Consider the following 15,129-nt stretch of genomic DNA (forward strand, 5'->3'; position numbering starts at 1 on the left):
TACCTCTGTCTGCCGATGTTCATGGGCCTCTACCACGAATATGACTGTACCACCTCTCGGTGATAGTCCATTTTCTGTAAGTTTAAGAGTTATAGTTCTTCTTACGTTTACCGGAATGAGTATAACATTCGGGTCATCATTTTGGAGACTTGTGTCATCCGCTAGGAGTTGAGCTGCTATTGTAGCTCTCTCTCTTTCGTGTTCGCTTTCTCCCATTTTACTGACAGAAAGTTTTTGTTGCAGATCAAGTTTCAAGGGAAACAAAGATTAGGTGCACAATATTTTGGAACACTGTATCCTTCAACGTTGACTAAACCAAAAACTAATACATAGGAATCTCTTCCTACTGAGTTCCGGCGGATATTAACCTTTTACCCACTCCAGACGTCTATTGGAGTTTTTACGGGAAAAGGGGTTTGTGTGAAAAAGCACGACTGAGTTACTCTAATGTCTTGCGTTAGATTATCGCCTTACCAAAAGTTGGGTGCCATGTAGTGTAGTTCCTATATTCCCAATAGGCTCTGCGCATTGGAATAATATAGACAGACAGCAGTGTAGACGTAGGACTGAGGTCATCTAGGTCTCTACTGACTATATTAGACTTAATTAGTTTTGCCAGCTAGCTCAGAGGTCACTAGAAACTTTCTCGAATGTTCAGGAAAGAGTTAACTCTCCTGATTTGGACAAGAAGGGATTAGCTTCTGACAACCGCATAAACATGACAACTTTGCTCCCTCAGAATAAAGAGTGTATCTCTAGAGTCGTGTGAAAACAATAGACAGCTATTTCACTCAGTCAATCGTGCATACTTAGTTTCACCAGAGTGCAGAGAAATAGAGAGACGGGCGTTTTCAATAAAAGGTGTTATTTATTGAGCAGTCTTCTTTCTCATGCAAGAGAAATGAATTGCCACAGTTGCAATACTTATCATGAAGTAAAGTGCGTACAGTAAAAGGAGTATTATGAAATAATACTGTAAAAGCATTGATACGGTTTCTTAGCCATATGATACTTTAAAACGGATAATATTTAGACATACATAAAAACATTGACTAACGTACTCAACTGGTGCTTCTAAGATACGCCTACCCCGGTGTACCTGACCTAAGCCTAATACATGGGAAGGAGTAAGTAAGTTGCAGTTTAAGTTAAGTTGGTTTTTGCCAAGAATCTGAATCAAGAATTCTCTTAAGGGTTTAGTCAGCTCCGTACCTTGGTAATAGAATGTAGGAGGTCTTGTATCTCTCTCTCAGGACTCGATCTCCCAGCAACCCGCAAGGGTGACTGGAAACACCGGAGCTGGATTTTCTCGGCTGGAGAAAAAGACAGCGTCTTTCTCAGTGCGTCAAAAGGGAGGGGCGGCTTCCTTCGGCTCTCGCATCAGCTGGGCTTCGGGCAAGTAGATAGCCGCTCTGCTCCAAACCACCGTGTGTTTGCTTAAGGCAACGTTGGTATATTTATACCTGAAAGGTGCCGGGTTTGACGTAAGGTTGGACATAAGACGTCACTAAGAACTAACAGTTCTTTCTGGACTCCAGGAGTTCTTGTGCAAATCAAAACAAAAGCAGGGAGAATTCCCGGGCTGTTGGAGGCTTGGTTTGTTTAAAGAACACGTTGTGCTTTCTAGGAGTCTATGGGAGTAGCCTTGCCGTATTTGGACTGCATGGGCTATTACTAAATATGGAGATGATTCTTATGCCTTTATAAGGATACTATTTATTATAACCACATAAGGGCATAAATCGGGAATATCGAATTAAGGTCCTAGATAGAAACACACCAGTTTAGACATAGGACTGAAGTCGACTAGGTCTCTACCGAATATTTGTGTGTGTGCCAGCTAGCTCAGAGGTCACTAGAAACTTTCTCAAATGAACAAGAAGGGATTAGTTTCTGACAACCGCTTAAAACATGACAACTTTGTTTCCCAAGAATAAGAAATATATCTCTAGAGTCGCGGAAACAATAGATAGTTATTTCACTCAGTCAATCGTGCATGCTTAGTTTCATCAGAGGTGCAGAGAAATAGAGAGACGGGCGTTTTCAATAAAAGGTTTTTATTGAACAGTCTTCTTTCTCAAGCATAAGAAATGAACTACTGCAATCGTAATACTTGTGGTAAAGTACAAAGCGTAAAGTACAAAGCGTACAGTACGAAGAGTATTATAAAATAATATTGTAAAAGCATGATATGGTTTCTAAGCCATAAAATACCTAAAATGCATAAAATACATAGTGATAAATAATGACTAAAAGTAGTCAACTAGTGCTTCTAAAATACGCCTACCTCAGTGTACCTAACCTAGGTCTAGTACAAGGGAAGAAGTAAATAAGGGGTGTAGCCTAGTTTTAGTATTCTTTGCCAAGAATCTATTCCAAGAATTCTCCTAGGGTCTACTTGGCTCCCTACCTTGGTATAGAATGAAGGAGGTCTTGTATCTCTCTCTCAGGACTCGATTTCCCAGCAACCCGCAAGGGTAGCCTGGAAACACTGGAGCTGGATTTCTCGGCAGGAGAAAGTACAGCGTCTCTCAGTGCGTCAGCTGGAGGGTCGGCTTCCTTCGGCACTTGCTGCAGCAGGGCGCGTCGGGCAAGTAGATAGTCGAACTGCTCCAAACCACCGTGTGTTTGTTTGGACAAGTGTGGGCATATTTATACCTGGAAGGTGCCGAGTTTGACTTAAGATTGGACATAATAACGTCATTAGAGACTTAATTCTCTCAAAACTCCATGATTTCTTGGATAAATTAATATTCATGCAGGGGGAAGTCCCTGACTGCTGAAGGCGGGTTTTTCCAAGAAATCGTTGTAGATTTTCGGAACTAGTGGAAGTAGCCAAGCCGTATTTGGACTACTTGGGCTATGTCTTAATATGGTTGTGATTTCTATGCTTATATCAGGATACAGTACTTTATACCTATATAAGGGCATGAATCGGGAAAATTACACTAGGGTCCTAAAACGCTATACAACAGGCCTTCTCTGTCTTTCAGGGTCTTCTGAGAGAAGGTTCTACATATCTTGCAATCCTTAACTTGATGTTCAGGATACAGGCAATAAATAAATTTTTTATGAGGGTCTTTAGAATGAAGTCTCTGCTTTCCAAAGGAACCACAAGGTCTGAAGAGGGACTTCTTGGTGGTAGACATTCCAAAAACTGATTTTTAGATTGAAATTAGAAGAAAAACTGAGCAGAGCTCAGGGAGACTCCCTTCACACGACGTGCGGTAGAAAATCAGAGGGTCTGAGCCTCTGAGGAGAACATTCTAAGAGGGTGCTGACGCCTGATTGGCCAGAATTTGGACCAAAACATAATGACTATGATATATCATAGAAGTGATATGTTGTCTATCTAGGAAAAACTCTATGGTTTTTTGCTTTCTCTATGTATATATGCTTGTGTTATGGCTACATTGCTATGTTATGTACCGTGGGACTCCCACTTCAACGACGGGGAATATTCAAGCATGTGAATCTATGAAAGATACCCCAATACTGGAGAATAGCCAGTGTCAACCAGGTAACCCATTCTAATATATTGAGATCATTCTTTATAGTGAGGTTGAATAGATTTGAGGAATGGAATAGCCCCCTTTAGCATTGATTACGTCTGTTGTCATAGCCTTGGAGTGGATGTTTGGTGAAGGCATGTTTTGTTGGTTTTGCCGAACTTTTGGCAATAAAAATGGCCATGATGGATGCTTGTTTTTTTTTGATAATCAACTTTATTGGTTTTATAAGAACAGTGTAAATCCATTGGTTGCAGTTAATCACATATTAAAGGAAACATGACAGGGTTAATTGATTATACAAGTAGAGCCGGGCCATCAGGGTCTAACACAGCAGTTTGGATGATGGTTACAATGTGACAAAGTAAAAGAAGACAGATTATCATGGTGGCAGCATATTAAACCATTTACCCCACACCTTGTTAAATAAGTCCGGACATCCTCGAGCCTCAAATAGGGCTTCTTCTTGGATCCCACACCAGTCCACTCCCCTCATCCATCTCTGCACAGTAGGTGCCTTAGCCTGTGACCAATGCGCTGCTATGTCCCTCTTGGCCACTGCCACAGCTGTCCCAAAGAGGCGCTTGTCCATCCTAGAACCATCGAGGCCATCAAAGACCCCCAACAGCATACGCAATGGGTTGTGTGGAACCTCCCATCCCAAGGCCTGCGTAAGCTCCAGCTCCACCCCCCGCCAGAACGGCACCAGCTCCGGACAACGCCATACCATGTGATAGAAATCAGTAGGGGCTGAGGCACATCGCGGGCACGCTGAAGAGGGCCTCAACCGGGCCTGGAACAGACGTGCCGGGGTGAGGTATGCCGCATGGAGGGAGTACAATTGGACCAGGTGCAGCCTGGAGGACGTGGTCAAGGTTCTGGGCGCCATGAGGGCATCCCTCCAGTCTGCCTCTTCCAGGGTCCCAGCCAGTCCTCCCAGCGGGCCCTGAGCCGGTCTAGGGAAGCGGGACCATTACTCACAAGGGATAGAAAAATGCGGGACACACCCCCCTGCCCAGGTTCCCCATCATCACCTGAGCGTGTCTCAGTTGCAAGTAACAATAGAGTTGGGAGTGAGGAAGATCGTGACGTTGCTGTAGGTCTGCGAAAGAGCGGATGTGATCCCCCACCCAAACATCTCCGAGCACCGAGACGCCAATGAGGTCCCACCTACGGAAACCCCGCAGGGACAAGACCCCCCGCATCCAAGACCCATGCCAGAGGGGCGTCTGTCGAGTGAGTTGTCGGTCCCACCCCACGTGCCTTAGGGCCGTGCGCCAGGCCTGTAACACCGTCCTAGTGACCGGGGCCATCGCCTGTGGCACAGGACTAACATACAGAAGTGCTTGGACCTGTGTAAAGTCCAACACAGTGAGCTCCACACGATTGGTATGCGGGCGGCTGGTCCGACCCTGCCCATCGTGTATGACTATGACTTTCGTGGTCAGGTACTAGAGGTGAAGATTGGTCACCCCCGTCAAATGCGGCAGTGTGCCAGGGACACGTGCGGCCTCCCGCCTCCCCAGAGAAACCAGGTGAGGACCCTGTCAAGCTCGCGGAACCAACTACCCTGAAGGTGGACCGTGATGTTCTGCAGTATGTAAAGGAAACGGGGGAGGACCATCATTTTGAAGAGCGCGCTTCTGTCCAGGGGGTTCAGGGGAAGGGTCTGCCACTTCTTGAGGTCCGCCTTCATCCTGATGACCAAGGGCGTGATGTTCAGGGCCCATTCCAGCTCCGGTAGAAGAGCTACCCAGACGCCAAGGTACTTGACCGAGTTCCTCCTAAGGGGAATAGTCGACTGCCAGTCGTAACACTTCCTGGAGGGATGCAGCGGGACCAGAGTGGACTTGGCCGCATTGAGATGAAGTCCAGAGACCTCCTCAAAAGCCGAAAGGACCATCAGGCACCTGGGGCCAAAACTTTCGGGGTTCGCCAGATATAGCAGCACGTCGTCCACATATAGGGCTATCTTGTCCACTTGGCTCGAATCACAGGCCCATGTGGTTCCTGTCGGATGAGCGCCGCCAGGGCCTCCATTGCCAACGCGAACAAGAGTGGCGAGAGAGGGGACCCCTGACGCGTGCCCCTGCGGATCGGGAAGGCCTCGGAGAGCTCTCCGTTAATGAGGACACGGGCTCGGGGGTTGGTGTAGAGGACTCTGATGAGATGGCGGAACGAGGGACCAAAACCCATCCTTTCCAGCACATCCTGCAGATAGTCCCAATGCACCGTGTTGAAGGCCTTTTCGAAGTCTATGAGAAGGAGGGCTAGGTATGGGGTTAGCCGATCACGGTGGGCCAGAGCCAGGTGAAGGCGGCGAATGCAGTGGCGGGTGCCTCTAGCCGACATGAACCCGCATTGGTCGGGGTGGACCATGTCCTGCAGGAGGGGTCGGAGTCTCTGAGCCAAGATGGTGGCGAAGAGCTTAATCTCCGTGTTGATCAGCGAGATCGGGCGATAGTCCGCACAGCTCAGGGATGGCGGCTGCGTCTTCGGAATAACCACTATCGCGGCCAAATTCGACTCCGGAGGGAATATGCCAGTCTCTGCCACATGGCGGAAAAGATCCAGCAGGTGAGGGGCCAAAATATCTCGAAAGGCCTCGTAGTACTCCTGAGGGTATCCGTCGGGACCAGGCGTCTTACCGGGGTGTAGGAGGGAAATGGCATCCTGGACTTCCTCCAGGGTGAAGGGGCGTTCCAGAGTGTCCGCAGTGTCCTGAGAGATAGAAGGCAGTCGGGTACCGGTTTCATCCATCAGAGCGGCCAGAGGAGCGCCCGAGGGCAGTTTATCATAGAGGTGCGCATAGAAGGTAGCAAAAGTGTGCACTATGGCCGCGGAAGTTCCTTGGAGGGTGTGATCATGGGAGCGGATGTCCGGAATAATACGGTTGGCTTTGGAATAAGACACAAGATTGTGGAGGAGTTTGCCGTTCTTATCCCCCCCATCCGTAAACCCGAGCTACCGACGAGCGCCATAGCATCTTGGCTGACTTCAGCGAGATTCGGCGGATCTCTTCGCGAACCGCTGCTAGTTGCCGGGAGGAATCATCCCACCCGCCAGAGAGTTTGGCAGCTTCCAGCTTTGTCGCTCGGGATTCCAGCTGTGCGAGCTGGGCCATCTGTTCCGATCGCTTCGCGTGGACCAAGCCCCTGGCCACTCCCCGGACAACGGCCTTGCTTGCCTCCCACAGCGTCCCGGGTGAGGGGACCGAGCCCGCATTGGTGGAAAAATAGTGATTGAGTTCCTGGCCGAGTGATTCCACCAACTCCAAGTCTTGTAGGAACCAGGCGTTCAACCGCCAAACCGCTCGCAGGCCCGTCGAGAAAAACCCGAGCCGGAGGGAGACAGGAGAATGGTCCAAAATCCCCCTGGGCAGGATCGCGGTGCCAGACACCAGCTGACAGTCGGCGGCCGGCATCAGGAGAAGATCAATGCGGGAGTGAGTATGGTGGGACGCAGACGTAGGGGTGTACTGCTTCACGCGGAGGTTCCAGACCCGCCACACGTCACAGAGACCCAGGGCCGAGGTCCAGCTTGACAGGGATTTAGCGGAAGTGACACGGGCCACGGACAGGGTACCTGTCGTATCACGCAGGGGCTGGAGAACGGCATTGAAGTCTCCCCCGACCACCGTAAGACCCTGCGGGAGGGAGGAAAGCACCCGTGTAAGGTGGCGGAGTGATGGAGACAGGAGGGCAGAGGGAATGTGAAGACTCAGGAGGTTGAGGGGGCGTCCCTCCATAGTACCCGAGACCACCACATAACGGCCCTGCACATCTGTCTCGGCAGCAGCCAGGGTAAATGGAAGGCCTTTCCTAAGTAAGATAGCCACCCCCCCGGGATCCCCGTGTGAAACCGGAATGCCAGACCCTGTCAAAGCCGTAGCGGGCTAGGAAGTTACACTGTGTACCTAAGAGGTGGGTCTCTTGGAGGAAGAGGATATCCGGTGTGTGGCGATGGGCAGCACGGAGGACAGCCGCACGTTTGATGCGGTCTAAGAGGCCATTGACATTCAAGGAGAGGATGTGGACGGGCCTAGTGAGAGTGTATGTCATCGGAAGGGATGGGATGGGGTGGGACAGAGAACCACAGGGGACCATCCCCAGCCAAAGGAGGGTATCCGTCCAAATGTAGGCTCAGGGAGGGGGCCTGGAAACTAGTGATATGATCTTCAATGGTGGAGACCCAAAGAGAGGAGGATGGATGCTTGTTAATGAAGGTTGTAAGGAAAGGAATCTCATTGTAGGATCCCTCCATATTTCTGGACTGATGCTGCTGTTTTTTAAACACTGAAGTGCACTGGGTCCTGCTGACTAGGCCTCAGTGCATGTGCTCTGACCGCTTAAATTGTATGTGCAATTGGCTAATACCCGATTGGCATATTTAACTTACCGATATGCCCCTAGTATATCGTTACAGTTGTGCCCAGGGCTAGTAAATTAAATGTCACTAGTGGATAGTAGCACTTATTGTGGCACCACTGCAGTGGCAAGATGAAAACATGGCTCTAGGTTTGCCATCGTAGCCTAGATGGGCAGTTTTTAAACCGCCAAACCAACATGGTAAAATAAACCCTTTGTCAAGTCAAATGCTTCATTTTTAATATTTATAAGTCATCTCTAGGAAAGGCGTTAGTAGCCCATAAGGCAGGGTACTAAATATTAAATAGGGCATGTTCCTTTATGTGTTACATGTCTGGACAGTAAAAACTTAAACAATTGTCATTTTCAAAGAATCAAGGCCAGTAGTCCCATTGACTAACCTGAGGTTGTGCTAGCCCACAAGTGCTAACTTACATTTGCGTTCCACTAAACCCTATTTGATGTGGAGGCTGGAATTAAAGTAACTTTTAATTGAAAAGTGATGGTACAGCACCCGAGACAGCCTGCTACCCCCCTACTAGGTGTGAAGCGCTACCAGGAATACGTATAAAAAAGCACTAGTGGTGGTAGGAGGTGTGGCCACAGATGGCCAGCATTAAAGAGGCTACTGTTTCCAAGAGGCAAATGCAAGTCACATCTTGGCTTGCCAACTCCTTTGCGTAGGCAGACAGACTCGCATCTCCTCCAGAGGGGAAAAACCAGTGCATAACCAGTTTTACAGGAGGGGTGGATAATTATACTGGACACACTTCAGGGATGTGCCCTTAGATATGACCTAGGGAAGAAGAGTCTTGACATTTTGGATCTGGGCATAGATGCACTGTGGAATTGTTTAGAATCAAGCACACAGGAAATGATGAGAGATGGGTTGACCCGTGGGAATTGTTTTCCGATTGGCTAGGGAGTACTTCTCAATGACAAACTCTAAATTTGCATTAAAGTGGCACCCCTGGCTTCCAGCCTCAGAGCACTGCTGAGGTCGGAAAGGATGGGAGAAGGACTGCAACTGCTGAACCTGTGGTCCTCAGAAAGAAAGGCTGCACTAAGGAAGACTGCACCTGCTGAGCCAAGACAGGACTTCAGAAAGAGAAGTGCTGCTCTCATTGTCAATTTCGTGGTGAGAGACTTCAAGGGATGGACCTGCTCACACACATGCACATGACCAGTGAGTGGACACAAACAGCTAGTTGGATAGCCTCATGTTTAGCTTCATGGGCACAAAAGCTAAACAAGCTTGCACTTGCAAAGTAGTGCACGCGACTCCTCTGACATCACTGACGCCTATAATAGGCCCACGCCGGCGTGATGACATCAGTTCCGCCCTTTTTTCCGTGCCTTCGAGGCACACGGACGGACCAATGACAGTAGACATATACACAGTATACGCAGTACAAATATCAAGGTAACACACACAGTGTGAAGCAAATGCAATAAAACATTTTAAATAAACAACTCCTTGACAATAAAATAAATACATTACAGAAACTCTGGTATAGAAGAGTGGACAACGGGAAGGCGGGTGGGTCAGTGAGGAATCCACAGGCAGATATTGTATCTACCAGAAAAAGCGTTACCGAAGGTAAGTAACTTGTTCTTCTGATAGATACATCTGCCGTGTGGATTCCTCACCTTGTGAATAGAGTCCCACAGCAGTCCCCACTCCTGGAGGAGGGTGTCCACTCTTCTAGACCAGGAAATCCTGGAGAACAGAGCGCGCAAAGTGACCGTCCCTCCTCACTTCGGAATCCAAGCAGTAATGCTTCGCGAAAGTGTGGATGGAAGACCAAGTTGCCGCCCTACAAATATCCTCTACAGGAACACCTCTAGCCAATGCTATGGTTGAAGACTTAGCCCCTGTAGAATGAGCCCTTATACCCTCTGGTGGTTCCTTACCGGCCAAAGAGTAGCAGATCTTTATACAGAGGACGATCCATCTTGACAAAGTTCTTTTAAGGACCGCTCTTCCTCTTTTGCAGCCAGCAAACCCAATGAAGAGCTGGTCATCCAAACGATAGTCTTTAGATCAGTCCAAGTAAAAGGACACCGCCCTTTTGGGGTCCAGACGGTGCAACCTCTTTTCCTCCTTGGAAGGGTGTGGGGGGAGGATAAAAGGTAGGGAGGGTAATGGATTGACCAAGGTGGAAAGGAGTAACCACCTTCGGAAGAAAAGCAGCCCTGGTCCTAAGAACCATTCGATTAGCATGAATGGTCAAGAAAGGGGGCTTGGAACTAAGAGCTTGAAGCTCACTTACCCTCCTTGCAGAGGTTATTGCAACGAAGAAGACTGTCTTAAGAGTCAAAAACCTCAAAGGACATTTGTGAAGAGGCTCAAAAGGAGCACCCATCAAAAAGGTCAAGACAAGATTTAAGTCCCACTGAGGCACAATAAAAGGAACAGGAGGGAACTTATTTGTGAGACCCTTTAAAAACCTTAAAACCACAGGAGATTTGAAAAGAGATGGCTGATCAGGCAAACAGAGAAAAGCCGACAGCGCAGAAAGATAGCCCTTAACTGTGGCAACAGCAAGCCCTTGCTGTGCCAGAGAAAGGGCAAACTGGAGAACATCAGACAAATGGGCTCTCAAAGGGTCAATAGATTTCCCTCCACACCAAGTGACAAATTTTGACCATCTATAAGAATAGATGGACTTAGTGGAGTCACGCCTGGCCGACAAGATGACATCTACCACGTCAGGCGGGAGAGAAAAGGAATTCAGGTTGCCCCGTTCAATCTCCAGGCATGAAGGTGTAATGTCTGGAGGTGGGGGTGTAGAACCTGCCCCTCCATCTGAGAGAGGAGGTCTGCCCTGAGAGGGAGACGGAGCGGCGGATGAGAGGAGAGGTGGAGAAGATCTGTATACCACACCCTTCTTGGCCAGTCCGGGGCGACCAATATGCATTGGGCCCGGTCTTGGCGAATCTGCCTCAGAACCCGGGGAATCAAAGGTATGGGAGGAAACGCGTAAAGGAGTTGATTTCCCCAACTCAACTGAAACGCGTCCCCCAAGGCTCCTTGCATCGGAAACTGGAGACTGCAGAATGACAGGCAGTGAGCATTCTCGCGAGTGGCGAACCGGTCCACCCGAGGAGTCCTCCACGTCCGAAAGACGTGACGAACCACCTCCTGGTGAAGCCTCCACTCGTGGTCGGCGGAGAACTGCCGACTGAGACTGTCTGCACGAACATTCAGAACTCCGGCCAGATGATTTGCCATCAGACAAATCTGATGGTCCTGAACCCAGGACCAGAGATGCAGAGCCTCTCTGCAGAGACACTGTGACCCCACTCCTCCCTGTTTGTTGATGTACCACATCGCGGTCGTGTTGTCCGTCAGGACCTGGACCGAACGACCGCGAAGGGAAGGGAGGAAGGCCTTGAGCGCCAAACGTATCGCCCGCAATTCTAGAAGGTTGATGTGAAGCAACCTTTCCTCTGGAGACCAAAGACCCTTGACCTCCAGATCCCCCAGATGAGCAGCCCACCCTAGAGTGGATGCATCCGTTATCACTGTGGCCACCGGAGGAGGCAACTGAAAAGGCTTCCCCTGAGACAGGTTGCCTTCCACGCCCCACCAAGACAGATCCACCGCAGCTTCTCTGGAGATCCTCACTGACTCTCTGAGATCTCCGTTGTGCTGATACCACTGCCTGCGGAGGCACCACTGGAGCGCCCTCATGTGCCAGCGTGCATGGTTGACCAACAGAATGCATGAAGCCATCAGACTGAGCAGGCGAACTACCTTCAGGACTGGAACGACCGCTCCATTGTAAAATAAAGGAATCATTTCCTGTATGTCGCGAATCCTTTGAGGAGGAGGGAATGCACGACATACAGTTGTGTCCAGTACAGCACCTATGAACAGGTTACGCTGGGAGGGCACCAGGTGAGACTTGGGTACATTTATCGAAAAACCCAACCTGTACAACAACTGGGTTGTCTCTCGCAGATGATGGAGTACTCTCTCTGACGACTCTGCTTTGTTCAGCCAGTCGTCCAAATAAGGGAATACAGGAATCCCTGACCTTCTGAGATGCGCCGCCACCACTGCCATCACCTTGGTGAAGACTCGAGGCGCAGTAGTAAGCCCAAACGGAAGGACCGCAAACTGATAGTGCTGCGATCCCACCGTAAAACGGAGATACTTCCTGTGCGACTTCAGGATGGTGATGTGAAAGTACGCATCCTGCAAGTCGAGCGACACCATCCAGTCTTCTTCCAGCAGCAAGGGTGAGCATCTTGAATTTCTCTTGTTTCAGATAGAGATTCAAGATCCTGAGATCCAGGATTGGACGAAGTCTGCCATCCTTCTTGGGAATCAGGAAATACCGGGAGTAGCATCCCTGACCCCTTTCCTGCTCTGGGACCACCTCTATCGCACCCTTTCTTAACAGAGTCTGAGCTTCCTCCTGTAGGAGCAACAGATGGTCCTGTGAGCAATACCCCTGGCAAGGAGGGTAATTGGGAGGGAATTCCCGAAAGGGAAGGGCATACCCATTTTCTACGAGATTGAGAACCCAAAGATCTGATGTAACCGATTCCCAATCCCGTAGAAAGTGGGTAAGCCGACCCCCCACCGGACCCACATGATCCTGAATGGCGGATCTAGGGCTGCTTTTCTGTGGCTGGGGGGTTGGAGGAGGAGGAGGAGGAAGAGGCTTGACGCCCTCGAGGACGTGCCCTTTGCTTTCCCCTGTATGACCTATACAAGGTATTTTGCTGCTGCTGCTGTTGTTGCTGCTGCTGACCTTGTCTATAGGTACGAAAAGAAGAGCGTCCAAAACCTCTGAACTTTCTGGTCGTTGAACCTCTTACTTGAAGACCAAAAGATCTAGCAGTTGCTCTGCTGTCTTTAAACCTCTCTAAGGCTGTATCTGCCTTCTTGCCAAAGAGTCCAACTCCATCAAATGGTAGATCTAACAGTGCAGACTGCACATACGCAGAACAATCCGAGGATTTCAGCCAAGCTGATCTTCTTGTGGCAACCGCAGTGCCCATGATCCGTGCCACAGAATCTGCAGTATCTAGCCCGCTCTGGATAACTTGACGAGCTGCCGCTTGAGTATCAGATAACACCTCCTCAAAGTCACCCCTGCAGTCTTCTGGAACCTTTGGAATCAACAAACGCATTGAGTCCATAAGTGCGTGCACATACCTCCCCATGAGACAAGTGGCATTCGTTGACTTTAACGCCATACTTGCGGAGGAGAAAGTTTTCTTGGCCACTTGATCTTGCTTCTTGGCCTCCTTGTCACCAGGCACTTGGGGAAAAGCACCAACCGACTTTTTAGAGCACGCAGCCTGAATCACCAGGCTTTCAAAAGGGTGAGATGATAAAAAGGCAGGGTCTTCGGGAGCCACCCTATATCTCCTCGCCACACTTTTTGAGACAGCAGGAGCAGAAAGAGGCTTTTTCCACACCTCCATAATAGGTTCAGTTAACGCCTCATTAAATGGAAGTAACGGTTCCACAGCTGAGCTTGGTGAATGGAGTACTTCTGTAAGCAGATTTGATTTACACTTAACAGTTGGTAATGTCAAACCTAAAAGTCATGCTGCCTTCCCCATTACCACGTGATATGGCTGGACATCCTTTGAAGGCGTATCCGGACCTGATGGCAACTCCCACTCTGGGGAAAAAATCAAGGTCACTAGCATCAGCCAGCTCTTCAAAACAATCCTCATCCAGTTCACCTTCCTCCAAGTCTGGGTGAGATTCGTAATACATCCGTTCCTCCAGGAGGCGTTGTGCTTCCCTCCTGGATCTCTCCTTTACACGGATCGCAGTCGGATCCACCACCGACTCCGACGGAGCCGACGTCGGTACAGAATCCGAAGGCTTAGATGGATGCTCCAAAGACCTGCTTGGAGCGGGCGACGCCGGTACCGGAGTCGTCGACTTCGGTCGAGCCGGCGTCGACCTCGGCGGAGCCGGGTACTGCCACAGCGGCGTCGGGGCTGGCATATACGGCATGAAAGGTGCCGGGGCATAAGAGTGTGGCACACCCAAATTAAATGCCATTGGACCCATGGGACCTGAAGGTGCACCAGAGGGGTACGCTGATGGATCCTGACCTGGTGCAGGAAAAGGTGGATGATCACCCTCAGGCTGATCTCGAGCCAGATTCGAATCCGGCTCTTCAACAGGCGCCGATTCTTCTTCCTCATTAGGAACTTCCTCCACTTCTTCTTTAGCCGGAGACGGCGTCGGAGTCGGGTTGGAAACCGGAGTCGGAGATTGAACTTGTGACTCCGAAGGCGAGGCCTCACCTTCCCGATCCGAAGCTTCTTGTGGTGGGATTACCTTCGATCTAATCTTCTTGGGCGATCTCGACTTCGAGCCCGACTTCTCACCCGAATGACGTCGAGAATCATGCCTCCTTTTCTTGTGCTTCTTATGCGACCTCGAAGCATGATCTGATGAGGACTTCGAAGCCGATGCCTCTCGAGATCTTGATTTTGACCTCGACTTCCTCGAGCGGGATCTTGAAGTCTTCCTTACTTTATCGGCTTTCAGCTTCGCTACAAGAAGTTTGGTCTCCCTCTCTCGCAGGGCCTTTAGGTTCATTTTTCGGCACGACGAACAACCATCCACGTCGTGGTCAGAGCTTAAACACCAAATACAGTCCTGGTGTGGGTCCGTAATGGACATCATTTTCCCGCACTCCCTGTAGGGCTTACATCCAGTCTTCTTTATTCTAGGGAGATAAAGAGGCAAGAGAACAAAGAAAACAAGGAAAAAGAGTAACACAGCTACCAAAAGCTACTGAGTATCCCGAAACCGTTAGCGTCGACGACGCGGAAAAAAGGGAACGGATGTCATCACGCTGGCGTGGGCCTATTATAGGCGTCGGTGACGTCAGCGGAGTCGCGTGCGATGCAGTGTCTCTATGATGTCCAAGTCCACGTCGGCGCGAAGCTACAAAAAAGAATTTCCGAATGTTGCTGACGCAAGGGGATATTCACAAGGTGAGGAATCCACAGGCAGATATTGTATCTACCAGAAAAAGCGTTACCGAAGGTAAGTAACTTGTTCTTTAGGAGTTGATCCAGCTTTCCAATATCATCATAGTAATCAAGAGTGGGATTCACCCCACTGGTTGTTACACTGAGCTCCCTAAATCTAACTAGGAGAAAAAAATCTTTTTTTGTATAAAATACCTCTCACCCACTAATAAACACAGTGGCATGCTTCATCATAGAGTTCTCCCCAATACTAGCTGAAGTTTAGCGGT

General features: G+C 49.5%; 1 protein-coding gene across 3 annotated transcripts in view; it reads right to left on the reverse strand.

Moving 5' to 3' along the window:
* Nucleotides 1-15,129, reverse strand: part of NUF2 (NUF2 component of NDC80 kinetochore complex) — a 414,966-nt gene that overhangs the window by 174,159 nt on the left and 225,678 nt on the right. The gene's annotated exons all lie outside the window — the stretch shown is intronic.

The sequence above is a fragment of the Lissotriton helveticus genome, chromosome 1_1 (assembly GCF_964261635.1).
Source record: "Lissotriton helveticus chromosome 1_1, aLisHel1.1, whole genome shotgun sequence".
Taxonomy (NCBI): Eukaryota; Metazoa; Chordata; class Amphibia; order Caudata; family Salamandridae; genus Lissotriton; species Lissotriton helveticus.